Source organism: Myodes glareolus, chromosome 1 (genome assembly GCF_982192425.1).
Source record: "Myodes glareolus chromosome 1, mMyoGla1.1, whole genome shotgun sequence".
In the NCBI taxonomy this organism is placed as follows: domain Eukaryota; kingdom Metazoa; phylum Chordata; class Mammalia; order Rodentia; family Cricetidae; genus Myodes; species Myodes glareolus.
Window position 1 is genome coordinate 131,073,161 of NC_142026.1, and position 15,668 is coordinate 131,088,828.

Consider the following 15,668-nt stretch of genomic DNA (forward strand, 5'->3'; position numbering starts at 1 on the left):
GTTTTCTTCAGATGGTTGATGTCATCAGAAGCGACAGTACAGTGGAAAGTGCTGAGTTCAGGGGGACCCGGTGGTTTACACCTGTACGTTGGTTTACACCTGTACATTGGTTTACACCTGTACATTGGGGGCCTGCCTCTCAGCCAGCCTCTGTGTTCTCCTCTGTTAATGGGGCCATCCTCAGTTCTTTTCTATTGCTATGATAAAGACACTATGGCCAAGGCCACTTAGAGAGATGAAGGGTTTATTTAGGCCTATGGTTCCATGAGAATAAGAGTCCATCACCATCACCGTGGGAAGCATGGCAGCTGGTAGGAATGACAGGGAGAACAGGAAACTGAATGCTGAGGCTCGCATTTTGAACCACAACTAGGAAGTAGAGAGCAAATGGGGGAATGGTGGGAAGTCTTTGAAATCTCAAAAACACACCCCTCGTGATGTACTTCCTCTAGCAAGGCCACACCTCCCAAACCTCCACAACAGTACTACCAGCTGGGGACCAAGTATCCAAATGCCTGAGACTATTAGGGACATTTCGTTCATACCACCACAGGGGAGTTAACCCTTTCCTGTTCAGAGGGGAACACTGCGTAAGGTCACCAAGACCACGACTTTGAGGATGACCATGCAGGCACTGACAAGCCTTATCTTCCATAAGTGGCAGCCTGGACCACTTCTTCCCATTTTGTGTAGAACCTCTTCCTTCCCTTTGGTCCTGTTGGCTATTCTGACTGTAGCATCTTCCTTCATCCATTTTTATTTTCAATTTACCCTTTTCCTTAACCCATGTGCTTCCATGACTTTCATAACTTACCACGTGCCTCCAAAATCACCTCAATCCTTTCATGATACCTTCCTCTTTTGTGTGTGTGTGTGTGTGTGTGTGTGTGTGTGTGTGTGTGCGCGCACTAAGGATTGAACCCAAAGCTTCCCACATACTAAGCAAACAGTCCCTTATCACTGAGTGCCTCCACAACCTTCCTCTTTTAAAGAAGACATTCTTTAGTCTCATTTGGCAAGTTTCTGAGGCTTTTTGTTTGTTTATTTGAACAGTCTCATGTAGCCCAGGCTGGTCTTAAACTTGCTACATAGCTAAAGATGATCTTGAACTTCTAATTCTAATGCCTAAACTTCTCAAGTGCTGAGACTGTAGGTGTGGGCCAGCAACACCTGGCTTGTGCGGTGCGTGGGATCCAGCCCACATCTGTACGCATACTAGACAGGCACTGTGCCAGGTGAGCCACATCCCCAGCCCAACGATCTGGTGAGCCGAATGTTCCGTGGCTTGTCAGTTCCGAGAGCCTAATACTTGCATTTTCATTTGGGAGCTCGCTCTTATTGGCGTTAGAAGGACAGTCCTCTCTGGCTGCCTCTCTTGGGGTACTGGGGACCTTGCCGCTTCACTCCAGCCTCCGCTGCTCAACTCAACAGAACAGACCTCTAGCCAGAAACTCGGCCTTTCTAGTTCCCAGGGCGCTTGTGCTTTTTACTTCTTTGGCTGCAGATGAAAGTCCATTTAAGGGGGAATTTTAACAACTGATTTGTTGTCGGACACGAAGCTCGAAAGTCGGCTCACCCATCGCTGCTCTTACTCTCTTGTGTCTGGGCTCGGTGGCCTGATTTTTCTTCTGAGAAGGCTCATTGATGTAATCCTTAAACAATTTAAACCCACAGATTAAGAACATATGTTTCTTCCTGTCACATGCTGTGAGGTTTCAGCTAATTCTGAAGTCTGTATTTAAGAATGTCTTTAAAGCAAAATTGTAACTGTATCTATATTATCTACAAATTGTGTCAAATATGGCTGTTGTGGCCCAGAGAGTGTTAAAGGTCACCTCGGCCTATTATTATTGTTATTATTATTATCATTATCATCATCATCATTTTGCCCTTAGGTGGTCTGTTTATTTTTCTTGTAGAATGTTAACCCCAGTGTAGGTGTGTAAAGGAGGGTGCCGTGTGGGTGTGTAAGGGAGGGTGTAGTATGTTTGTGTAAGGGGGTGCAGTGTGGTGTCTAAGGGAAGGTGAAGTGTGAGTGTGTAAGAGGGTACAGTGTAGGTCTGTAAGGGAGGGTGCAGTGTGAGTATGTAGGGAAGTGTGCTGTGTGAGTGTATAGGGGAGGATGCAGTGTGGGTGTGTAAGGGAGGGTACTGTGTACGGGAGAGTGCTGTGTGGGTGTGTAAGGGGTGCAGTGTGGGTGTGTAAGGGAGGGTACAGTGTGGGTGTGTAAGGGAGGGTGATAAGGTGGGGACTTGTTTTTACTCCCTGATAGTAGTCCGAAAGCCAGGAATGAACCTCAGAAGCGGGTTTTGTCGGTATGCCTTTAGCTTATTCCTTGAATCTGTTTGTAGTCTATCTGCTCCCTCCTGGAACATGAGTTTCAAATTTTACTATCTACAGTAGTAGAGGACTTCGTCTCTTACCTCACTCTATCTCTGGGGTGCCTGTTGTTTTGCGTGTGTGGAAGCCGTGATTGCGTCTGCATTTTTTCCAACCCGAGTCCACATGACTGTGGAGACTCTGAAAGGTCGGCCTCTGTCAAGACCGAGAGGCCTCATCTGGGTTCAGAAGATGGAGGAATTTTCAAAGGGGGCTTCCTCCAATAGTCAAACTGTGTGTGTGTGTGTGCTTATGCCTGTATATCTGCTAGTGTACTTGTTGTTTCTCAGGTGTTGTCCACACATTTTGTTTTGTTTTGGTGTGTGTTTGTATTTCGCTTGCTTGTTTTGTTTTTGGTCAGGTCCCTCGCAGGCCTGCAGCTTACCGACCAGTCTAGGCTGGTCGGAGTTCGAGCCCCAGTAAAGGGTTTGTAAGTGTGAACTGCCACACCTAGATCTTTTTGAAATGTGAATTCTGGGGGTTCAATTCAAATCTTCATGCTTGCGTGACATTTTATTGCCTCACCCATCTCCCCAGCGCCACAAATAGTTGTGGGTTTTTTTAAATTTTGTATCTTATGTGTATTTGTGTTTTGCCTGTTTTTATGTCTGTGCACCATATGTGTGTCTTCTGCCTCCTGAAGGCAGAAGGGGGTACTGAATCCCCTGGAACTGAAGTTACAGATGGTCCTGTGCTGGGAATCAAACCCAGGTCCTCTGGAAAGGTAGCCAGGGCTCTTAACCACCGAGCCATCGATCCAGCTTAGTTTTTGATGCTGTACAGTGGTCTCCTTTGTTGATTGACTTACAGGCCCACATCCTTGTGACTGTTGAAAAAGGGTTAAGTGTCACCCACAGTTTTAGTACGTGAGAAACATAACCTATCCAAAGCTTATAATCTACGCTCCAAATCAGACCGGCTCGCCCCTCTTGAATGGGACCATTGCAGGCATGCCAAACGCTACAACTAGTCAATTGTATACATCTGGTAGAACTTTTCATCCCAGCTAAGGTTTGCGGCAATGTGATTTTAATTACAGACAGATTGGCTCGCTGGAAGAAAACACTTGGGAGTTAAATGGAGAGCGAAGCTCAGTACGAGCCCTTTCGTAAGTGGTCCTGGTTTGGTTAGGACGGACTCAAGTGACTGCTGGCGACACTGTTTCAGGAGCGCTCTGGAGGTGGGAGGTGACTCATCTCCAACCTGGGTGCCGGTTGTTGATGTGGAAGGGTGGTAATTAGACGCAGCTGATGCTGGCCTCATAACCACGGTCCTTTGGAGCGCAGGTGTTTCTCCCAGACAAAATTGCTCTGGATCGGACCACATTCGCTTTGAAGGCCCGGGAAAAGGAGAGGCAGAGGTGCCTTTCCCAGTCTTCTCCCCTAAGCAGACGTGATTAGGCCGCGCTCTTGCATCTCTGAACTTCACTCCACACAGATTTCAGAAGTGAAGCAGTGTCCTTTGTATAAGCAAAGGCACGGGAAGCCAACTGTGCCCGTTTCCCTGCCTGGAGGACAGGGAGACTTTCCTATGTGCAGGGGGACCCGTCACTCTGGAATGCGTGTCCCCAGTCCAACAACACAGCTGTAGTTTTCTTCAGAACTCTCTGGAAGAGTCCCTAACTGCCTCATGGGTAAGCTGCTGTGAATTTCAGCTTTCTCCATGTGAACTGAAGCTACAACCCTCACCCCACCCCACCCCACCCCACCCCACGCTTTACTAAGGTGTTTACTGGAGGAGGCTTGCAGTCTTCAAAACACAAACACTGACCCAGATGCCTGCTCCTGCCCACTTAGTCTCCGGGAGGAGAAGATGGTTTTAGCTTAGGAAGGATGTAAGATGCCATCTGTTTCTACAGAGCCCACCCTGCTGCCACCCTAGACCGTTGCCAGGACAGGGGCAAGCATATAGTATGTGACTTCGTTGCCGAGGAGCCCGTGGTGGGCCTCCCGGGGTGTCTGGGTTTCCTCCCAGTGTGTCTGGAGCTCCCACCATTGCCTGGTAGATGAGCTAAGGGACCCTACTTGCTGACAAGGAAACTTTTCTTACCTACCATGGTGTTTGGCCAAGGAGAGCATGCAGTCCCCACCTGCCCTGTGACGCCTTGGCCTCTCCAGATGGCTGCCGCAGAGGTGACAGATGTCTTCTCCCTTGTTCATCCACCTCTGGTGAGTTTGTTGTGTGTACACCATAGCCTTCAGCATGGATGCGCTCTCAACAGTTTGTACTTTGGCGTCAGCCGTTCATCTTGGGGCAGTCACTGTAACCTACTTCCTGGGCCTTGTTTAGTCAAACAGTCACCATCAACTTCACTCCCTGTTGCTGTGATGAAACACTGTAACCAAAAGGGGAGGAAAGGGTTTATTTGGCTTACACTTCCACATCGCTATTCTTCACCGAAAAAGGTCAGAGCAGGAACTCACACAGGGCAGGAGCTGATGCAGAGGCCATGGAGGGGTGCTGTTTACTGACTTGCTCCCCATGGCTTGCTCAGCCTGCTTTCTTGTAGAACCCAGAACAATCAGCCCAGGGTGGCACCACCCACCATGGTTGGGCCCTCTCATGTCAGTCACCAATTGGGAAAATGCTCTCCTGGCTTGCCTACAGTTTAGTCTTACTGAGACATTTTCTCCATTAAAGTGCTTTCCCCTTAGGTGACTCTAGCCTGTGTCAAGCTGACATAGAACTAGCCAGCACAGTCACTTTGTAGCTATGGGTTGTAATGTCTCCCTTTGGGGGACATGGCAGAACTATCAGTTAGCTAAAATGTAGCCTCTGAAAACGTTTCTGGAGGGCAGCTTCCATATCGTAAGTGCTTCTCCAGTCTAGGCTAAATGAGGGAACTGACATTAACTTCACTTACTTGAAAGGCTTTTTAAAAATATGCTGTTTAGTCATATGTTCAGATATATAAGAATGACCTCTCCTGGTCATAAAAATACATTTATTTCTCTTTAAGAAGGTAAGAGGAAATGAGGAAAGAAGGGAAGCCATTTGCTCTAAAGCACAGATTCTTGTCTTTTTCACGTGTGCTCCAATGGGCTCAGCATGCTTGTCCTAGGCTAAGTTAAGCCTCAGGTAGCCACTCCCACCAAACCCAGATTCTATGGAAGCTGTCTTCTGGCGCACTGGGGAAGGGGGCAGGCTTGCAGAGATGAGGTGGAGGCAGTACAAAGAGAGTGATGGCTTTGAGTACATCCTTTTTGGGTACCAGGTCATATGACAGAAGCTGAAGGCATGACTAATTAGAGCACAGGGGCTACCCCAGTTATGGACATTTAAAGAGATAATTATGGGCTAACAATTGTGTTTGCTATGGTAGGGGTGTACCCCAAGAACTGTAGTGGCCCTGGAAAGGAATAAAAGGGTATGCCTGGGAGAGTCAGGGGCCTTACAGAGGGGCCATGTAGGGCAGAGTCAAATGATGAACAAATATTCTCTGAACAATGAAAATCTCCTAAGCCTTGGAGATGAGGCAATGATCGATAAATATTAAAAATTGGGGGGGTACTAGAAAGTGGTTGAGAACATTTGCTGCTCTTGAAGAAGACCTGAGTTTGATTCCTAAAACCTACATGGAAGCTCATCACCACTGTAACTTCAGTTCCAAGGGACTCACCCTCGTCTAGCTTCCCTGGGCACCTAGGCACACATGGGGTACACATACACGCAAGCAAAGACACTCATCCGTGTAAAATAAAACCAAATGTTCTCCTAGAAAAATCTGGGACTGGAGAGATATGGTTCAGTGACTAAAATACTTGTGGTTCAGCTTCAGGTCCTGAGCAGCTATGGAAACAAAGAGAAAGGAAAGCCCAGGGTGGTGGTGGGTGCCTGTAATCTCAGCAGTGAGGAGACTTGGAGTCTCACGGGTTGTACCCTACACACCTCTAGGGGGCAGCACTAATGCCAACACTAGGTCACCTCATAAAGCCACTGAGGCTTTCTTGTGTCCTGTAGCTCAGCATGTGGGCAGTTGCTTTAGTAACAAACAAAGGCATTGATGGTGAGAGTTAAATAGATTTGCAAGGATTTGTCATCTGGTGGGACTGTTCCATGACTTAGGAGATGTTATCTTTTCATGTTGAAAACTACAGAATCTTCTCTTTTTTCCCTCCTTCCTTCCTTCCCCATCTCATTCTCTTTCTAAGATTTTTAATTTTTTTATATAAAATCAATTATGTGTATCGGTGTGTGTGTGTGTGTGTGTGTGTGCATGCAGGTGCCCAAAGAGACGGAGGAGGTCACACAATACATGTTTTTAACCACTGAGTCATCTCCCCAGTCTCCTTCCTCTCTCCCTCCCTCCCTTCCTCCCTTCCTTCCTCCCTCCCTCCCTCTCTCCTTCTCTCTCTCCTTCCCTCTCTCCCTCCCTCCGCCATTCACTCTCACCCTCTCTCCACTGCCTTTGGTTCCTTATATCATCTCTCCTCATATCGTTTCTCTCCCTATGAGATTTTGCTGTTTTGCCCAGGGTGCCTAGAACTCCTGGGCTCAAGTTTTTCCCTCTCTCTCAGCCTTTTCTTTTTTTAAAAAAATATTTATTTATTTATTTATTTATTTATTGTGTATACAGCATTCCTTCCATGTATGTCTGCAGGCCAGAAGAGGGCACCAGACCTCATTACAGATGGTTGTGAGCCACCATATGGTTGCTGGGAATTGAACTCAGGACCTTTGGAAGAGCAGACAATGCTCTTAACCTCTGAGCCATCTCTCCAGCCCTCTCTTGGCCTTTTTAGGTGACAGGAATTGTAGGCATATCCCACTACCACCAACTCCCTACCCCACCCCACACCCACCTTTCAGAGAAGGGTTCCCCCTCTGCAGCTCAGGCTGACCTTGCACTCACTTCCTATCCCAGGTTGGCTTTGAACTGTCAGAGAATTCTTTGCCTCTTCCTCCGGAGTCCTGGGCTTACAGGTGTGAGCCATCACGCCCCGCCTTGTGTTTCTCTTTGAAAGCCCTTGAGAGATTGCATTTTTATGTCATCTGCCAGCGATGGGAGTGTGGGGGTTTTTGTTGCTGGTGTGTTCTAGACTTCCTAGCACGCAGCTTGTCCCATGCCATTTCCACAGTGAGCAATGCAGAAAGCCACGCGGACCCTGCCGTTAGAATGGATGGGTTATGGATGTGGACGAGGAAACCAGCATCCCTTATTCCCAAGCATCACGTGTTGCTTTAAAACTTCATGGATTTTACTCACATGCTTCAGGGAAAACATCTCTAAAATGTGGTGGCCCAGAATTTAGGTTTGGCTGGCTCTCTGTTGCATCCTGCTAGGACTGAGGTTCCTAAACCTCCTGGTATTTCTCAGCAAGCCAAGATGCAGCATGGAGGAGGCAGGAGGCCCTAGAGACTATGTCAGAGCCCAGCGTCTTCCTGGACACCACACTGCCAAGGGCTAACGAAAGGGAAAGAATCCTTGTTGATTTCAGGGCAGCAACTTTGCCTTTGCCTTGTGGACAAGCTCCAAACCCTTTGTCCCCTGGGAGGTAGTTGCCAAACTTTGAGCTGGAATGGGGCCTGGCACAGGCAGCTCGTACACAAAGCCCTGCCTGTCTCCACCCTCTTCATCCAGTGGAAACATGTCAGGCTGCCTCCCCAAAGACTCTGCATTTATTTGAAAGAATGTTAGAAAGGAAATGTATCGCTTACCATCTTCCTCCCTCTTTGGGAGTGTTTATTGTGATTGGAGATCATTTCGGTCCACATGGCTGTGGCTTTCGCACTCATTCTTTGTGCTCCTATGTTAAACAGCTCTGGGAGAAAATAAACAGAAAGGACCGGTTTTCACTCAGTGATGGGAGAAGGAGAGAAGTTGGCCTCTGGAGGGCTGGAGTTGCATACCCAGATTCTGCCTTGGCCGTGTGCTGGTTTTTCTCACCCTGGAGTCTGGCCAGGAGGAACCTGGAGGCCTTGGCTAGTGGGGGTTGGGCACTCAGGCACCATGTCCAGCAAGCTGTGTGAGCTGGCGTGTGATTTGGAAGAATTTACCTGGGGTCTGTCTCGGCCCTATCTGCTGGAAGAAGAAATTCTGAACTGAAGCAAAACCTAAAAAGAGGGCTGGGGAGAGGGCTCTGTGGGTAAACACTTGCTGTACAAGCATGAGGAAGGACCAGAGTTTGGATCCCCAGTACCCATGTTAAAAACTAGGGTACCCCACAATGTGTCCTGTAACCCTAACACTGGGGAGGCAGAGACAGGCAGAGACTGTCAGCCCAGCCAAATCAGTGAGCTCTTAGTTCTTTGAGAGACCCTGTCTCAAAAATAAAAGGTGAGAGGGATGGGGAAAGACATGTCAGTATCTACTACTTGAGCAAATGCACGATATACATACACCCCTCCCACACACAAGTACACGCAAGCTACACGCACATGCGCACACACACCACACACATAAGTGCACGTACAGACACACACACACATACACACACAAGCACACAAATGCAGAAACACACACAAGCAAGAAAACTAAAAACATTTAGGCACCAGACTTTAAGTTAGGCCCCAAGCTATAGGACAGCTGTCTCTGGGAACAGCACATTACACACACCTGTGATTAAGCCTTGGGAACACCTGCTGAAAGGGGGTGGAGCCGCTCCTGCTAGGGTGACAGCTCACAGACAATGACCACACCCCTCACCACACAGCCTCTCTCTTGCCAGACGAAGGAAAAGAGCTAATTTAATTTTGCTTGTCCTACCAGGCCTGGAAATACCAAGCAATCCATCTCCATATTGTTGGTTCCTTATTTCAAACCAATGCTCTCTTCCTGTAAATCCCTGGAGTTTAAGGGGAAAGCCCGCAACTCCAGAGAGCCACGCCAAGTGCATGATGTAATGCGTTATTATAGGCGAACACCATTCAAGCTAACCAGGAAGCCGTGCACTCTCCTGTCCCAGAAGCAGGCACGCAGCCCCCACCCCCGCACCACCCCCTCTGGGCTTCAACAGTCCAGTCTCTCTCTTCCTGTAGTCCCCAGTTTCCTCTTAGGGGGTCTTAGCACCCCACTGTGCTGTGCTGCCTGGAAAAACTTATTCTAGCTCATTGCAAAAATGTCTAATGGGGCTGAGGGTACAGCTAAGCCATCAAGTAAGCATTCAGTATGTGTGACTGTGTCCTCAGCACCAAGATAAAGAACTAAGAACACACAGTTCATCTTTTCATTCCATGTTATTACTGCAAATGTCTTCGTACACTTTGTTTGTTGAACAACCTTTAGGTAAGACTAAGAAGTAGTTAAGCTAAATCCTACCAACCAATAGACTCACTTTAAAAAACTTAATGGAATGTTATTATTTTTTAGTTACTATGTCACTTGTGTCACCTACAATTTTGAGATTCTCAAACAAGATTTATTTATTTATATCTTATATGTATTTTCTTTCCTGTGTGTATGTCTGTGTACCATGAGCATACCGTACCTGTGGAGGCCAGATGAGTAGGTCAGCTCTTCTGGGACTGGAGCTATAGATGGTTGTGAGCAGCCACCTGGGTGCTGGGAACTGAACCAGGTCCTCTGCAAGAGCAGCCAGTGCTCTTAACTGCTGAGCCATCTCTCCATTCCCATTTTTGAGACTTAAACACAAAGAGTTTATCACCTAATCTTAAGCAAAACAGTGAGACCTAAGCATACTTTAAACAGTAAAGGGACTTATGAATTCCTTTTGAGTCTGGACTAACAGTGAAGAGTGTTGCTTGGTGACATTCAGGAAAGACTTTCCATCCCATGAGACCTTTGATTTTGTGACATGCATGGTTATAATAAACACTGGTATCATCTTCCATGTTACCTTCTTATAAAGAATAGAAAACAGCCTGTAACTCTAGTTTTGAGCTCATGAGCAAGTTCAGGCTTTGAAGTCACTGAGACCTGTTCTGTGATCTGGGAGATCATTAACCCCCTTCTCATGTTTCTTCTCCATGAAGATGAAGATGACAGGACCAATCCACTAACCCAAGTCCACATGTCCTTTAGCTGTGGAGGACAGTTGTGTATGTAACTCTCTGCTGTATTGCCCTTGACCTATAAGCCAAGCCAGACTCTTTGGTCTAAAAATAATAAAGTGTGGTCCAGATGTGACACCTATAGTCCCAGCACTTTGGAGGCTAAGGCAGGAGTTGCAAGGTTGAGGCTAGTCTGTGCAATATAATGAGACTATAAGTTAATAGGTGAATAAATGAATAAAGACTAAACATGTATGAAAAATTACACACTGAAAAAACATAAATGTAGTTTCATCTTTCATGGGAACCAATGCTTTCAAAATTTCACATAATTTATTAATATATATAATAATGCATATTGATCCTTAAAATGGTGGCTTAGACTTAGACTCCTTTTGGTTCATAAAATACTTTTAGACAAAGTATCCATTTCCTTTTTTATTATCAAATTGACTTTTATTTTTACTATTTCTGTTTATTTTGAATTATGTGTATGTGTGTGTGTTTGCAAGTATGTGCACATGAGTGCTGGTGACAGTCAAGGCCAGAGGTATCAGACCTCCCTTGAGTTGGAGGGTTAGGGCATTTGTTAGCTGTATGATATGGGTGCTGGGAATTGAACTCAGGTCCCCTGGAAGAGCATTGCACGTTCTTAACCACTGACTCATCACTCCAGATTTCTTTTCTGTTTTGGAAATCTGTGTACAGGAAGGCTGCTGATTTTTTTGAGTTAATCTTGTATCCTGTTACATTACTAAAAGTGTTTATGAGATGTAGAAGTTCCCTGGTAGAATTTTTGGGGTCGCTTATGTAAACTATCATATCATCAGCAAACAGTGAGAGTTTGTTTTATTCTTTTCTGGTTTGTATCCCCTTGACCTCCTTTTGTTATCTTATTGCTCTAGCTAGGACATCAAGAACTATATTGAATAGATATGGAGAGAGTGGACAACCTTGTCTTGTTTCTGATTTCAGTGAGATCACTGGGAGTTTTTCTCCATTTAGTTTGATGTTGGCTGTTGGTTTGCTGTATATTGCCTTTATTATGTTTAGGTAAGTTCCTTGTATTCCTGCTCTTTCCAAGACCTTTATCATGAAGGGATCATGTATTTTGTTTTTGTCAAAAGCTTTTTTGGCATCTAATGAGATGATCATGTGGTTTTTATTTTTCAGTTTGTTTATATGATGGATTATGTTGACAGGTTTTGATATGTTGAACCATTCTGGCATCTCTGGGATGAAGCCAACTTGATCATGGTGGATGATGGTTCTGATGTGTTCTTGGATTCAATTTGCCAGTATTTTATTGAGTATTTTTGCATCAATGTTAATGAGTGAGATTGGTCTGTACTTCTCTTTCTTAGTAATGTCTTTCTGTGGTTTTGAGTAGCAGGGTTATTGTAGCCTCATAAAAAGAGTTTGGCAATGTTCCATCTGTTTCTATTGTATGGAATAATTTGAGGAGTATTGGTATTAGTTGTTCTTTAAAAATCTTGTAGAATTCTGAGCTGAAACCATCTGGTCCTGGGCTTTTTTTTTGGTTGGGAGACTTTTGATGACTGTTTCAATTTCTTCAGCAGTTATAGATCTGTTTAATTTGCTTTTCTGATCTTGATTTAATTTTGGTAAGTGATATTAATCCAGAAAGTTGTCCATTTCATTTAAGTTTTCCAATTTTGTGGAGTACAGGTTTTCGAAGTATGACCTGATGATTCTCTGTATTTCCTCTGTGTCTGTTGTTATGTCCCCCTTTTCATTTCTGATTTTGTTAATTTGGATGTTCTTTCTCTGCGTTTTGATTAGTTTAGATAAAGGTTTGTCTACTTTGTTGATTTTCTGAAAGAACTAACCCTTTGTCCTGGTCTGCAAATGTTCCTGGACCAGATCCACTCCTGCTCCATGGAGCTTGTCTTCTCAGGCCCACTCCAGCCTATGTAGCTGGTTCAGTCTTACTCCCATGGAGCTCACCGACTCAGGCCTGCTCTAGCCTAGGTCACTGACCCAGTCCTGCTTCCACAAATGACCCTGGTCTGGATCTGCTCCTGTTCTTGTGGAGTTCATGAGAGCATATTCAGTTCTAACAATTAGGCATAGGCATAGGGTTCAGCCATAAGTACAGAGCTGGTGTCATGGAGCTTCATAGGTACCCATCCTTTAGTCTCATGTTGAAGGAAAAGGGGAATCCCTTTTTTTTTCTTGTTTTCTTATTTTCCTGTCTGTACTAATTAAAATTACTATTGCTATGATGAAACATCATAGCCAAAAGCAGTTTGGGAAGGAAAAGAAAAAGAAACACTTCTGCAATGTTGTTTATCTTTTAATACAGCCTGATGTTATAGAGGCATTTTCTCAGTTGAGGATCCTTCCCTTCTGATGACTGCAGCTTGTGTCCAGTTGATATAGAATTAGCCTGAACACTGTCCTATCCCTGAAATGTGTTGAGAATGTTTCTTAGCCCCAAGCACCTCATCCTTGGTGAGGAACAGGCTGTAGTCAGCTTATTCTGGATCTCCGTGCTGGTTCTGCCCCAGCAGACACTGGCTCCTCTATGCTCACCATTTTACATGAACCTCAAAGAGAAGAAAATGGTGGTCACTTTGTTCTGAACTCAGCAGCCCTCATGCCTTTTTGTCACCATAACCTATGAATGAATTTTATACTGTAGAGCAGTGTACACAGGCTCGCAAATGACATAGATACACATCTCTGTGCATTTCCCTGCTGTCAATTAATTCATGCTGTTTTCTAATCTGTCCTATTTTGTTTTCACTTTATTTATCCATACATGCATGCATGTTTTTATACCTTTTTTTCTGGCAAGGGTTTTGCTATTGTGCCTGGAACTTGGGAATCTCCTGTCTTGGTTTCTGAAGTACCGACCTAACAGTATTAAGGCATTGCAACCTGGAGAAGGCCTAAATCTCAGCCGCTTACTAGGAAAGCTGAGGCAGGAGGATTTCAAGTTCAAAGCCCCCCTTGGGTTATAGAATTTGTTCAAGGCCACCCTGGGAAATTTATTGAGACCCTGTCTCAAAATGAAAAGTAAAAATAGGGCTGGGGCGATAGTTCAGTGTTAGAATACCTGCCTTACATGCGCAGTGCTCTAGGTTCAGTCTGCAGTACTGAGGGAAAGGGAAGAAAGAGAAAAAAGAGAGAGGCCCATTTTAGAAAGTACCATGTCCTTCTAATGTGTCAGAAACTGGAGTTTGAACAGCAGAGCTCTATTTAAGGTACCTAATTCTCTTCCCCACCCACACTACATTGTGTGCTCACTGCAGTCAGAAAATGTGCTAATTGCCCCTTTGTGTACATTGCACCCACTTGACTCCTGCCTTGTCAGCCATGCTCAGATCCAAGCGCTGAGCCGAAGAGCACAGCCTCCCTGGTATTTTGTGATCTTATTTGTAAAATGGAGACATGTTGTGTGTACTTCATAGGGGGCTGAGGGCTGCTTGTTAGGTCACCTGTTTGAAGCAGCGAGCCTGGAACCTGACACCAATAGATGCTCATTGCCATCCATTTTATCTGGTCTCCTCCAGCCAGATCTCCAATTGACTGGCTCCATAACACAGTGCTTTTAAGTGTGATGAGAGGTTTGGACTTCACTAGTCCATGGTTCTAACCAGTTCAAGGTCTAAGATTTTCCGAGGTGGCAGGAAGCAAATTGCTCTCTGGGGACAAGTCAACTTCTGTCTGAAAATATGGAACTGTCCTGGGGACCTTTTTATTAAACCTTGAAGGACTCCTTTTTTAATGAAATGCAGAGACTTGGGCTTATTATTAGAAAATCACTTCCATATTTAGAGAGATTATAAAGTAAATTTTAAACCAACATGAAACTCAGGAATTTTCTAGATCAAAAGCCTTTGTAAAGCTACAGTTTCAGGCTAGGTTAATTACCATTTCACAGGAAGAACCCTGGTTACTGAACTTCAGACTTGACCGGAAACTGACTGCTAGGCTATAGGTGACAAACGGCATCTTGTCCCTTCTGCTATACAAAGGAGTGTTCTGCACAGAATTCTGAACTCCCAAGTACAAACTTGGAGTATCCTTCATTTTACATTTGCCTGAACACAAGCAACAAAGAGAAACCATCCCAAGAATGATTTTCTCAGCTGCAGAGGGGCAATCAACTTCCCATTGTCAACACTGGTTTTCTGTAACCATTTCTCATCACCATTGTGTAGAAAGGATACACTGTAACCATTTCTTGCCACCACTGTATAGGAAGGATACATGATGCTTTCATTGACAATGTAGCCAATGAAGAAGAGGGCTGGTTGTTATCAGAATAAGTGAAGGCTCAACCAGTGAACTTCTGCATGTATCATCATAGACTTTCATTCTGATTTCTACTCCATCTTGCCCAGGAACTGCGAGTGTTTCTTCTGATGCTATGTGAGTGGAGATAGTTCACTATTAGTAATTCAATGAGCCTCTTTGTTGTTTTCTTTCAGGGCAGAATGATCGAGAAGTTGCAGAGCGTCTAAGATTCTAGGAGGATGTGAAGTTGTTCATTCATCTTGAGTAGCCTGGCTACAGTTGGAGGTCAGTATTGACTTCGCTTGTCCCCACGTCTTTAGGAGTCCTTAGTGAGCAGGCTGGCCGGAGGCTGGGGCAAGAGCCACACTTGCATCAGGCGCACTATATGATTCTTCTCACCCCTGTGACCAGATGTCTCACATAAGAACTTAAGGGAAGAAAGGTTTCTCTTGGCTTGCAGTTTGAGGGGATGGTCCACAGTGATGGGAAAGGCATGATGGATGGTGCCATGGATGTGCTTGTGTGCCTCAGGGTTCCTCAGCCTCCCTCTTGTCAGAATAGGAAGCAGAAGCAGATAGACCAAAGTAGAGCCGGGCCATCACCCTGAAAGCTGACCCATAGTGATCTACTTCCTCCAGCCTGATCCCAGCTCCCCAAACAGTACCACCAGCTGGGGACCAAGTGATCAAATATGTGAGCTTCGGGAACACATTTTACATATAAAGCGTAATACCTATTGTCCCCACCCTGGCAGATCTTATAAAGGAAAAAATTTCAGAGGTTTAGTCCATTATCATCATGGTGGGACATGGCGGCATGCAGGCAGGCATGGTGCTGAAGAACGAGCTGAGAGTAGAGAAGGAGCTACCTCTTGATCCCATAGGCAACAGAAAGTGGTCTGAGACTCTGGGCATGGCTTGAGCATATATGAGATCTCAAAGCCCACCTCCGCAGTGACACACTTCCTCCAACAATCCACCCTACTCCAACAAAGCCACACCTCCTAATAGTGCCACTCCCTATGAGCTTATGGGGGTCAATTACATTCAAACTACCACACTTCCTCATCCCCT

At 45.4% G+C, this 15,668-nt stretch overlaps 2 protein-coding genes across 2 annotated transcripts in view; both read left to right on the forward strand.

Moving 5' to 3' along the window:
* Positions 1–14,807, forward strand: part of Scaf8 (SR-related CTD associated factor 8) — a 170,843-nt gene extending 156,036 nt beyond the window's left edge. The window contains exon 22 of the mRNA XM_087912147.1: positions 14,790–14,807. The gene's annotated coding sequence lies outside the window, so the exon portion shown is untranslated. The remainder of the gene's footprint in view (positions 1–14,789) is intronic.
* A 7-nt stretch (positions 14,808–14,814) lies between these two features.
* Positions 14,815–15,668, forward strand: part of Tiam2 (TIAM Rac1 associated GEF 2) — a 227,253-nt gene continuing 226,399 nt past the window's right edge. Inside the window, exon 1 of the mRNA XM_087912123.1 lies at positions 14,815–14,880. The gene's annotated coding sequence lies outside the window, so the exon portion shown is untranslated. The remainder of the gene's footprint in view (positions 14,881–15,668) is intronic.